The 12,632-nt window shown below is 39.4% G+C and overlaps 1 non-coding gene across 1 annotated transcript; it reads left to right on the plus strand.

The window, feature by feature from the left end:
• The first annotated feature begins 12,020 nt into the window (after positions 1–12,020).
• Positions 12,021–12,127, plus strand: LOC120078904 (small nucleolar RNA R71). The gene has a single exon (XR_005482179.1). It is a non-coding gene; the product is annotated as a small nucleolar RNA R71 (small nucleolar RNA).
• Positions 12,128–12,632: the final 505 nt, after the last annotated feature.

Here is a 12,632-nt window from a genome sequence, read left to right on the forward strand (position 1 = left end):
AGCATCTTTTTTAGAAGCACTTTCAGATGATCATGCCTATGCCCAAAAATCCAAGGGAGTTTTTCTGTTCCTTCTTTCCCTTTTTTTCTTTTTGTCCTTAGCATGAGTTATAGCATGAAATATACATCGAGGACAATGGATAGCTTTTTAAATTCAGGGTGGGCGAAGCATGCTTCGTGTGATTGGTTCTGTCATGGTGGATGCTCATTTTTGTTTGCTCTGTTTTCTATCTCCTTTCAATGACATATTGATTATGCACTCAATGGGTTGCATGTTTATAAAAAGGGTAATTTTCACAATTTTGAACTTTTTATAAACAATTTTTTTTTCATGTGGTCCATGTAAAATGAACCTAAGTGAAAAATTTTCAGTTTTAAATCCCTTAAAGTTTTAGAAAGAGATTATCTATCTTGGATTTTCATTGTCACCTCGAAAGGCCCCCTATTGGCTTGGGAGTAACTTTTAGTACTTGAGAGTAAAACTAGATAGTGAGAAAAAAAAAAATAAGCCTAGTGTGTGTGAAAAATAAAAGAGAAATATAGTAGTTGCCTTTCTCTACTAAAAAAATAATAAATAAATAAATAAATGAGGCATTGGTCGACGTGCCTACAAAAAAAATATTGTGTGCGTGTATTCATAGATAGAGGTGAAAAGAGCTTTCTCCGCGGTGTCTAGTTAGGGCCTGTGAGAAAGAGCGATAGGTTCCTGACGGTTGAGTATGAAAGCTAGCTCTTTAGGTAAAATAAATGCCTTTTATGTTTTTTGTGCATGAGTTTTGGGCATTCCTTGATTGTGTTGCTCTTTGATTAGAAATATTAGTATGTCTCTAGCCGATGACCGAGCAAGAGTAGAGGGAAGATGAATTAGGAGATGGATAAGACTTTTTCGGGCACTTTACAATTTACGAAAAAAAATTTGTGTCTTACTGTTTCATTTGTACATGACTTTGATTGAAAAATAACCTTTTTATAACAAATCTCAATTGAGTGATTATTTGGTTTGATTTATTATGTGACCCTAAAGACTGTTGAGATTAGAGAAAGAATTCGATTAATAGAGTGAACACGTTCTTATTAAATTCCATGGCTGAATTTTATAATCTTGCTCAGGACGAGTGAGAATTAAGATCGGGGTGTTTGATAGCTCTCAAAAAGAGCTATTATTCCATGCTTAATCCAGGCTTGTTATCAAGTTTTACATGTTTAGTTTCCCTATTTTGTAGGTACCGAGCAACTGAGAAGTAGAATTTGTTATTTGAAGCTGATTGTGGTTGATTTAAAGCAATTTGGAGTAGATTATTATTTTTTTCTTAGCATCCAGGCTTCAAAAGATTCAAAAGGACCAAAATGCCCCTGTCGGAACGTCACACACTCTTGATTTACCTAACCCGACGCTCGTGCAACACTTGAAAGCAGCAGATCGAGGAACAGGGCAGCGTCGCGAGCGTCGCAACCCTCCGAATGATCATCATCGCCACCATTGCAATGCCATGGGACGCTCAACCCTGAAACTGGAAGACAGAAGTGCAGTGTTGCAATGCTCCTTTAGAGCGTCGCGATGCTGCAAACTTTGATGAAAATCTGGCTGAGTGTGTGCGCAAGTGAGCGTTGCAATGTTATTTTCAGCGTTGTGGTGCTGCCTCAATTTCTATAAATAATCTCTTCGACCCTAGGTCAAAACATGCTGAATTTCAGAGGCCAAATTGATGGAGGCTGAAGTAAAATCGACCCTTTGTCCATTCCCTTCAATTTTCGATATCTTTAGGTTAGTTTTCCTTTTTATTTTGGGTTTCTCAGATTTGTCTATGAATTGAGAGGTAAATTCATTCTAGTTTCTTTGAGCAAGAGCCCTTTATTTAATTTCTTGAAGTTTTTCTAATTAATTTAACTACAATCTTGTGAATCCTTTGGTTGGATTCGTTTTAATCTTAATGGAGTTTCGATAAATTCTTCTGACAAATTAATTTGTTGAATCTCTTGTTTGCAAAACCTTTCTAGCCTATGCTTCGATGATTGGTTAAATTGTGCGTATTAGGATCGCATGTTTAGGGTCTAGATTTTTTCTTGCCAAGCTCATGTATTCCCTAGTATAATCTTTCCAAATAAATCATTCTACAAGATATCGCTTTCTGGCTTGTAGCATGTCTTAACAATTGAACCCTTTCTTAATGTTTTTCAGTTTTAACTTCTATGTCGCTGGGAAGGAAAAGTTTTAAATTGAATTAATGCTAGTTTGGATTTTTATAAAAAATTACTAATTGGGCTATTAGATTTCCTAATAGGTTGAGGGATTGATAGATTCAGTGTAATTAATTGGTGCCTAATGAAAAAAATTGCATAGGAACTCTCACTTGCTCTAGAAATTAGATGGACTCCTATACTAGATTGCATTTACCCTTTTATTTTAATTTCGCACATGTTATCTCTTCCACACAAAAACCCCCATTTATCGCTCTAGTTAAAAAATTAACTCAACGAAACCAATCACGCTTCTCTGTGGATCGAATTGGACTTACCACTGTTGCTACATTTTAGTAGTAATAGGAGTAGTTCGGTATTTATAAATTTTCTTTTGTTATGATTTGGAGTTGAATTAACGACTCGATTCCCGAACTCGAACACACTTCTAATAGAAAAATGGTGGGATACAAAGAAAAGGCCTACCTTTTGAGAGTATTGTTGAGACTGTTGCTGAATTAGTTGAAACCAAAGGTGTGAATGTCTCTAAAGAAAATGTTTTAAAGTTTATTGTTGAAAATATTGTTTCTGCTTCCTCTGTGCTTCATGATATCGATTTGGTAAATGCTCCTACGAATCCGGTTGTGGCTAGTACTGGGACTAGTGAAGAGGCTAAAAATGTTGAAGAGAATGTCGAGACTCTGATTGATTCTTCCTCTTTAACAAATCAAAGACTCATGATTGGTGATTAGTTAACTATTGAGATTCCTAAGAATGTGAAACATGCTGATTTATCTGAGTATGTTACTGACTCTAGCGATTGAAGTCATCTGAGTTCTCCTTAGTCTGCTCATTCTGACGACAAAGACGATGAAGACGATATTACTATCCTAGAGCTTCGATCAAGAAAAAATATACTTAATGCTGGTACTTTCGATGCGGTTAATATACATGTTAATGCCTCCTCTAAGACATCTGAGAATGAATCAAAGAAATCTGCTTCTGAGGAAACTTCAGGCTAGGGTTTCAAGAGCACCTCGGACAATGATGATACTGGTTCTGCTCGTGTCACTAGAGCCTTTACTTAGGCTAAAAGAAAACAGCTAGCTACTTTCAACATTCCCTCTATGCCGTTAGATGGTGTTTCCTTCCACTTTGAGGAGGGTGCTAGCCCATCAAAGTATGTTGTTAAACGCAAAATTGTAGATGAGAAAGAATTATCTGACGGTATCAAGAATGTGTTGAGTTTATGGAGTTGATCCATGCTGTTGGACTTGAATGAATTTTTTTGAACTTGGGACCCTACTATCCCCAACTTGTTCGTAAGTTTATTGTGAATCTACCCTCTGGTTTTGTAGATTCAGCCAGCCCAGATTACCAGAAGGTTCATATCAGGCATCATCCATTTATTTTCTCTGTTATTTTCATCAATCAATTTCTGCATTGAAATGTTTCTAAGAATGTGAAGGAACAACATCCTTCCATCAGAGATTCAATGTTTTAACTAACTGGAGGATCCCGTTCCACTTAGCCATGAAGGGATCAATTACCTACAACTATTTTGAGTGTTAAGTATGCCCTTTTGCACAGGATTGGCATTTATAATTGGTGCCCTTCTTCACACAAATTGAGCTTATCCATTGCTCTAGCAACCTTTCTATATCGAATAGAGACTCAAACTCGGTTCAATTATGGAGTGTTTGTGTTGAACCAAATTAAAAGGCATATTCGGTCAACAACTCTTAAGTTGCCTATTTGCTTTCCTCGCCGTAGCTGCAGTATTATGATGTCCCAGAAACCTACACACACACACACACACACACACATATATATATATATATAGCCAAAGGCATATTTGTTGTTTGTTTTTTTATCTGCACACACACACACATATATATGTGTGTGTGTGTGTGTGCCAATGGGGGAGTTTGTTGGAGATTTTTTTAATTGGCTTTATATTTTCTAAGGCAATGTTTCTGCAAGTTTTTTAAATAGAGTCTTATAATATCTATCTACGACATCAAAGTATCATCTTGCAGATTCTTTTCCTTACCTGGAAATATCTGGGCACTATAAGACATTTGGCTTATGATGTCAATTGGACAAAATTAAACACAGAAGTACAATGTAAGTTTTTAAAAAAGTGGATCTTTAATGTCGAGTTTAAATATCATTACAGATGAAGCTACAACATCATTTTAAAGCTGACATTAAAGTCACCCATTCTTTTTTTTTTTTTTTTTTTTTTTTTTGAAAGCTACAACGTCGTTTTAAAACTGACATTAAAGTCACCCATTCTTTTTTCTCTTTTTCTTCCCTTTTAGTAAAATTAATCTTCTCCATTATCTCTTCAAACATTCTTCTCTCTCCTTTTGCTCCAGAGTTCTTCTCCTAAAAATCCCTTCCTCTCACTGGCTTCCCCTTCAATCTATCGACACCAATAAGTGATGCATTATTTTATGATGTGGAATTATGGATGAAACGCAATGATGAAACTGCGTTGAGAACTCAAGTTTTCTTAGAGGAATCCAAATGTAAACCCCACTGAGTTCCTAGTATGTCCAGGGTCGAACTCAGGGACTTGAGAAAACAGGTTGCGATGGTAATTTTTAGAAACTTTACAGTAACCGGTAACTCAAATAGTTGTTTGGTTTTGTTGATTGCAGTAATGAAAAATAAAAAAATGCGGCGGCTTTGAGGAAAGGTTAATTGTGTGATAGATGCACTGAGTATGTGGATGAATGGGTTGAGAAGGTCTTTAGCTAGCGTTACTTGGGAATGCATCAGATTATGCGATCATTCTACAACCATGCACAGCAAGTCATTTTCCAATGCAAATGCGGTGCTCCTAAGTCTAAGACGCATGTGCTGAATGCAAAAGTATCCATAAAGCTTATTCCTAAGTCTATACTTTTTTCCTATGCGATGATGCAAGATGCATAAAGGCAAGGTGACCACACACAATCCTATCCTATCTCTAGGATACATGCGATGTGTTAATAGAAAACAATGCTTATTCCTAAGCTCCTATCTCTTGATTATGTGTTCTAATCTAACTCTCCCGAACCTAGATTTTAACTTGACATTCCCAAGCCTAAATCCTATCCTTAGACTACCCTCCCCAGTATCTCTAATGGACGAATGGAGCATACATAATATAAGATAATCGCATCAAATAAAGATCCCCAGTTATGCTAGTTAAATGCTTCTCAACCCATTCAACAAATTTAGCTACTCATGCATAAATAACAGAGAGTGAACAGATATAGAGAAGTAAATTCCATTTCTATAAATTTGTTTGAATACAAAATAACAATGGAAGATAAAGGTAGAGAGCCTGGTAGCAATCCCTTGCTGACCGAGGCTTTTATACTGGCAATCTCTATTCGGTTCAAAAGATATTCCTGCTTCCACATGAGTTGGCCCTCTCTCTGATCTTGAAGCTTCCGGCACTCTCCCAAGCTCACCGGAACGATCTATCGGCACAACTTCCTTCTCTCACTTTCGCCTTAGAATAAAAGAAAATCTAAGAACAAGGCTAAACTATCTAAGGAAAATTTCTCTAACGGTCTAAACTCCTTTTCTAAAGGATGCCTTCGGTATTTATAGAGCTTCCGGGGTGAAAGGCGGCTTCTCTCTTATAATTGCAAAGATGGGATGGCATTAATTCCCTGACTGATGCGTCAAATATTTGTCACCGAAAAGCTAAATGTACTTGTTATAATTAGCGACTATCAACTTAATTCGGATTCGACCGTCATCAGCTTTATGTCCCATCGTGATTAATTATGCCTTTCACCCAGATGCGCCCACCAAGTTTCGCCGACTCTATGTGGCAATCCTTCTTGAGCAGATGTTTGCGAACACAAATCACCGCAAAGCCTTGCGGTATTGCTGCGCTCGACCAATGATTTCATGTGATCGCTCTTTCCACCTTGCGTCAACGCATATTCTGCATAAAAATATAAAAATCAATTGTTCCTATGTGATGAACGCATGCGACCGCAATGTTATAAACTTAATACTTTTTGGACGCAATCTAATCATATTTTATCAACTCAAGCCAGCATTATTTAAGAACTTAGCACTATGATAACGTGCATTTCTGCCCATTATCACACCCCTAAATTTAAACAATGCTTGTCCTCAAGTATAAGCTAAAGATTTCCTTTAGCAAGTCGACCGTAGCTCTCTTTTCCTAGATTTCGCAAGGATACTTCATTCAACTCTTATACACCAAAGTCTCCTTAAGTCTTATTCAAGTCTCTTCTAAAAATATTTCTAAGACCTAGGGATCACAGGCTTAACCTTACTCGATTCTGGGACATTGCATGATTTATTTCAAAAACAAAACTTTTCCACCGGGGTGTTAAATGATCTTTTATCCTTGCATATTTCTTGACATTATTATTTTTTTTCTGACCTTGCGCTGATCCAAGTGCTTTGCCTTCTTTTTGGCTTGCCCCCACGTGTGTCATACGAACATCCAACTACAAGCAATGCACTCTTTCTCAAACTGAACTCATACCTATTTGGCAGCGGAGTTATGGTCATTTATATTTATGTGTTGATCCTGGCAACTTACTTTTGTTTTGGCTTGCCCCCACGTGTGTCATGCAGACATCCAACTACGGGTAAGTGCCCTTCACAACTTAACTCTTATCAACATAGGTTTCCCCATTGGGTTGACAGTGGAGTTGTTATTCTCAATTTTGTTTTTCAAAATAGCAAGGTCGAAAATAAATACCTCACCCCAAAATTTAAAATGCGGCAATGTCCTCATTGCTAAAAGATTGAAAGAACTCATGCGATGCTCTCAGAAAGCTTCGTAAAGAGAGTTTGAAAGAAAGCTAGTAGACCCCTAATTTCTAGAAATATTTCATGAGGTAACTGTCTTAAAATTAAGTTGACTCTAGTATATACGAAAGAAATAGAAGTATGTTTTTCATCATTGAAATCATAATTGGCAAAGAGACAGAATACAGTAACTTACTAAATTTATCCATGTCAAATGATTGCGATAATCAAAGAGGATGCGGTGATTAAACATTTAAACTAAAATACGATGTGATAGTGCAAACTTTGAAATAAAGTTAAGGAAGAATACAACCCCCAAATTTGCGCTGTCACCCGCATTTTGTATTGATGCATCCTTCTTTGTGGCGATCTATCTTCTTTGGATTGTGGTGATGGAATAAGATAAATTGCTTCTTCATGTAACACGTCCACAATCCTATGCCTCGATCGTTGCATGAAAACAATGAGAGGGTCAAATATTTTTAAACAAAACAAAATTCTTTTACTGCAAGCTCCATATATATATATATATATATATTTGAAGTAATAAGTAAAATGCAGATAGATAACTGATGCTTAAAGGAAGAAATGAGAGTTCAAAAACTAAACAAAGGATACTCTAGAAGGTTTGTGCCCCAGATGATGTTGCTTGCCAATGTAGGGGCCACTCCATTTTTCTCTATTCCGAGTTTTTCAGGTCCACATAAGTCTTTTCTTGCTGAAAATCACCCCCGCAATATGCCTTAACTCTCTGCCCATTAACCTTAAATGTACGGCTCCTATCCTTAGTGATCAGCTCCACCGCACCATGTTAGGATATTACTTTAATGATGAAGGGTCCGGACTAGCGCGATTTTAGTTTTCTAGAGAAGAGCCGTAGTTGTGAGTTGAATAGTAAGACCCTCTGCCTGACTTGGAGGTTCTTGCCACATATGTGTTTGTCGTGCCAGCACTTGGTGCACTCCTTGTAAATTTTTTCGTTCTCATATGCGTTGATCCTCCATTCCTCCAGCTTGACCAGTTGAAGTTTTCTCGCTTCTCCTGCTTTCTTCAAATCAAAGTTTAGCTTCTTTATCGCCTACAATGCCTTGTATTCCAGTCCAGAGGCAAATGACACGCCTTACCGAATACCAACGCATATGGGGACATACCTATGGGTGTTTTAAATGCAGTCCGGTATGCCCACAACGCATCATCGAGCTTTGTTGCCCAATCTTTTCGCGAAGGCCTTACTACCTTCTCAAGTATTAGCTTGATCTCCCGATTGGATACCTCGGCCTAACCATTTGTCTATGGATGGTATGTGGTGGCCACTTTGTGGAGAATGTTATATTTGCGCAGCAGCTCCTTGACAATATGGTTGACAAAGTGGGACCCTTTATCACTTATTATGGCATGTGGAGTGCCAAAACGAGTGAAAATGTTTTTCTTCAGGAATTGAGAGACTACCGCCACATCCCTTGCGGTGCATGCCACTACCTCTACCCACTTGGATACATAGTCGATGGCTAACAAAATATAATTTTACCATTCGAGGGAGGGAATGGTCCCATGAAATCAATAGCCCATACGTCGATCAACTTAAGCTCCAAGATGATGTTCATCGGCATTGCATGTTTCCATGAAATGTTACTTGCGCGTTGGCACCGATCATACTTCATGACGTAGTCAGCTACATCCTTAAACAATGTTGGCCAAAAGAATCCACTTTGTAAAACCTTGGTTGCAGTACGCTGTCCTCCAAAGTGCCCACCATATGGTGAGTCATGGCATTGTGATAATATGCGTTGTTGAGCAGCATTTGGTACGCATAGTTGCAGAATCTGGTCTGCCCCCTTTTTATACAGATTCGACTCATCCCAATAATAATATCTACACTCATGTTTGAGCTTCCTTTTCTGGTGGTCACTATGTCAGCATACCAAGGCAATTCTTCAATATGGAATAGCTGCTCATCTGGGAACACCGCACTCACCTCCGACTCATTGTGGTCAATCTCAGGGTTTTCCAATTTGGACAAGTGATCTGCAACTTGGTTCTTCGTCCCCTTTCGATCAATTATTTCTATGTCAAATTCTTGAAGGAGGAGAACCCACCTAATCAACCATGGCTTTGTGTCCTTCTTTTTCATTAAATACCTTATTGTCGAATGATCAGTATGGATGAGTACCTTTGTTCCCAGCAGATATGCTCTAAATTTTTCCAAGCAAAAATTACCGCAAGTAGCTCTTTCTCTGTGGTGGTGTAATTGGTCTGAGCACGATTTAATGTCTTACTCGCATATGCGATGGGATGTAAGATTGTTTTTCTCTTTTGTGCCAAAGTTGCTCCCATCGTATACCTACTTGCATCGCACATCAATTCAAAAGGAAGTGTCCAACCCGTCCCAAGAAACCTTGTGCCCCAACACTATGCCCTTCTTTACCATAAAATGGCATTTTTCCCAGTTAAGCACGAGATTCATCTCCTTGCATCTTTTTAGTATCTTCTCCAGGTTGGCTAGACAGATTTCATAGGTGTGCCCATAGACAGAGAAGTCGTCCATGAAGATTTCAATAGAGTCCTCGAGATAATCTGAAAAGATGGCCATCATGCACCTTTGGAACGTGCTTGGCGCATTGCAGAGGCCGAATGGCATGCGGTGAAAAGCAAAAGTCCCATATGGGCAGGTGAATGCGGTTTTGTCCTAATTTTCTGGAGCAATCATAATTTGGTTATACCCGATATAGCCATCCAGAAAGCAGTAGAAGTCATTTCCTGCTAGATGGTCTACATTTGATCTATGAATGGTAGAGGGAAATGATCTTTCTTCGTGGCCGCATTCAACTTGCGGTAGTCCATGCAAATACGCCACCCAGTGACGGTTCTTTGCGGTATCAGCTCATTGTTTTCGTTCGAGACTACCGTCATGCGACCCTTTTAGGCACACACTGCACGGGGCTGACCCACGTGCTATCTGTTACCGAATAAATAATGCCCGAATCTAACCATTTAATGATCTCCTTTTTAACGACCTCTTTCATCGCGGGGTTGAGTCTACATTGATGTTCGATCGTTGCTTTGTGGTCCTCTTCAAGACAAATTAGGTGCTTACAATACGTTGGGCTAATTCCTCAAATGTCAGCGAGCGTCCAGCCAATTGCTCGCACATGTTTCCTTAGAATCCTCATCAACGCATTCTTCTGGTCTTCATTAAATTTGGAGGAAATAATTACTGGCAGCTTCTCATTCTGCCCTAAAAATGCGTACTTTAGGTGGTTCGGTAGGGTCTTTAATTCCATTGTTGGTGGTTCTACTAGGGACGATTGCGTTGTTTTTCTTTCTTCTTTTTATGTTGGCTTTTCTTCTTGAGATGCGATCATTTCAACTTCCTTGTTTATTCTTTTTAATGATCGTATTACAGGAAACAATGGATGCACTTGCATCCTCTTCTTCATTCGCTTCATCAAGCTTTTCTTCTTCAATCAAATTCTAGACGTCGTCTGAGTCAGGCAGGTCTTCTTCGTCAAGAAACTTCATGGCACGGATGATGTTGAACTTGAGCTTCTGTCCATTTATGCTCAAAGTGATCTCCCTTTTATGCACATCGATTTGGGCACGCCCTATTGTAAAAATTGTCGCCCCAAGATGATGGGTACATCTTTGTCGGCTTTGTAATCTAAGATGATGAAGTCGGCTGGTAGGATGCACCAGAGATCTATCTGCAAGTTGGAGAGTCACGGTCATGGATGCAAGTTTCCCCACATTCAGCTGCTTAAAGATCGACAGAGGCATCAAGTTGATGTTGGCTCCAAGGTCACACAAGGCTTGCCCGATGTACAGTCCTTCTCTAGAGCAAGCTATAGTAAAGCTCCCAAGATCGCTCATCTTTAGTGGAATTATTGATTTCGAACTCTGTGTTAAAGCCACCGTGGCAAACTTACCAGCTCCCCTCTTCTTGGTTACCATATCCTTCAGAAACTTTGCGTAGGCAGGCATCTCCTCAATCGCTTCACTGAATGGAATATTAATATGTAATTATTTTAACATAGATAGGAAGCGTTGGTACTGTACCTCTTCATTCTTTGATCTTAGTCTCTGCGGGAAAGGTTGTAACTGCACTCTCACAGTCCCCTTCTCTGTTGGCTTTAAGGTGGATGCAACTTTTGGGTCTATTGCTTCTTCTTCTTCTTCTTCTTCTTGTGTCACCGCAATTTCAGGTTCCAAAGCAATGGGAGCAGTTCGGCTCGGCTCCTTTCTTTCTCCCTCCACAACTTTTCCACTCTGCAATGTCACAACCTAACATTGCTCTTTACCTAATCCCCCCAGGTTGCGTGGGAGTTCTCTTAAACTCGACAGAGCCCCTTGCGGTATGTTCTTTAGCTCGCTTACAATTTGGCCCATCTGTATTTCTAGATTGCGGATGGACGTAGCCTGACTTTGAAGCACAGTTTCGTTTTTCTCTATATACTGCTTCAATAGGCTTTTCAGGGAGGAGGATTTCGGCGGTTGTGAGCTACTGGATTGATTGCTTGTCTGACCGTTGTTCCGTAGAAAGAATCTAAGTGGCCCTTCTTTCTGCGCAACAGATTGGAAATTCAGCTACTGATTCTTCCATGCAAAATTGGGGTGGTTTCTCCACCTGGGGATGTAGGTATTCGGAAATGGATTATTTTTTACAAATAGACTGTGGATTTTGTGGGCATTCTTCCATTGCGTGCCCATCACTGCAAGTCGCACACCTTACGGTGTTTTGAATAATTGCATTTACTTGCCCATTTTGCGGTGTTGGGCTGCTGATCGCAATTCCCTAAATTAAGTTCATCATTGCGGTCATCTGATTCTGTAGTGAAGCAATAGCACCATTACTTGCGTCATTATCCTTGATTTTCAGTCTCTGATCACTCTCTCTCCAATCCAAGTGGTTTTCGGAGATGCGATTCAAGATGTTCTTAGCCTCATCATACGTTTTGTCAAGCAAACCACCAATAGCTGCCGCATTGGCAGTAGTCTGCGAAGCGGGATTTAAACTATGATAAAAAGATTTCCATTTGAAGGCAGTCTGGCAATCCATTGTGTGGACAGTCCCTAACCAACCTCTTAAACCTCGCCCAGGCATCACTGAGCGATTCATCCAAGTCTTGTTCAAAATCAGTTATGAGTTTCCTTGGTCTAGCATTCTCGGTAGGTGGAAAATATTTCTTCATAAATTTCTCTATGACCTGTTCCCATGAAGTGATCTCTCCTGGCTCGAGGAAATACGCCCATTTTCTTGCCTGATCACATAGAGAAAATGGCAACAAAGTTAGTCGAACTTCTTCGGCAGAGATGTTCGGGAACACAAAATTATTGCATATTTCTATAAAACTATGGAGGTGGGCGTGCGGGTCCTTGCCAGCCGTCATCTGAATTGTCCTGCAGTCTGGATTATCTACAGCATCACCGACTTCATTTTGAATATGCTTCCTTCGAGGGCAAGCCTCATGATTCATCGAGAGAAATCATAGAGGTTTGGCGATGCATAGTCCCTAATGAGCCTATTGCAATCGTTAGCCAGAAGGATTGGATTTTTCATGACGTTGTTTTCTTTTGGTGCTCCGATTCCAGGCTACTCCGCCATCTCTTCTTTATCTGACTGTTGTTGTTGGTGGTTTCTTAATCTCCATCTAAATGTCTTCT

This window comes from Benincasa hispida, chromosome 5 (assembly GCF_027475165.1).
Source record: "Benincasa hispida cultivar pf3 chromosome 5, pf3_genome.v1.1, whole genome shotgun sequence".
Taxonomy (NCBI): domain Eukaryota; kingdom Viridiplantae; phylum Streptophyta; class Magnoliopsida; order Cucurbitales; family Cucurbitaceae; genus Benincasa; species Benincasa hispida.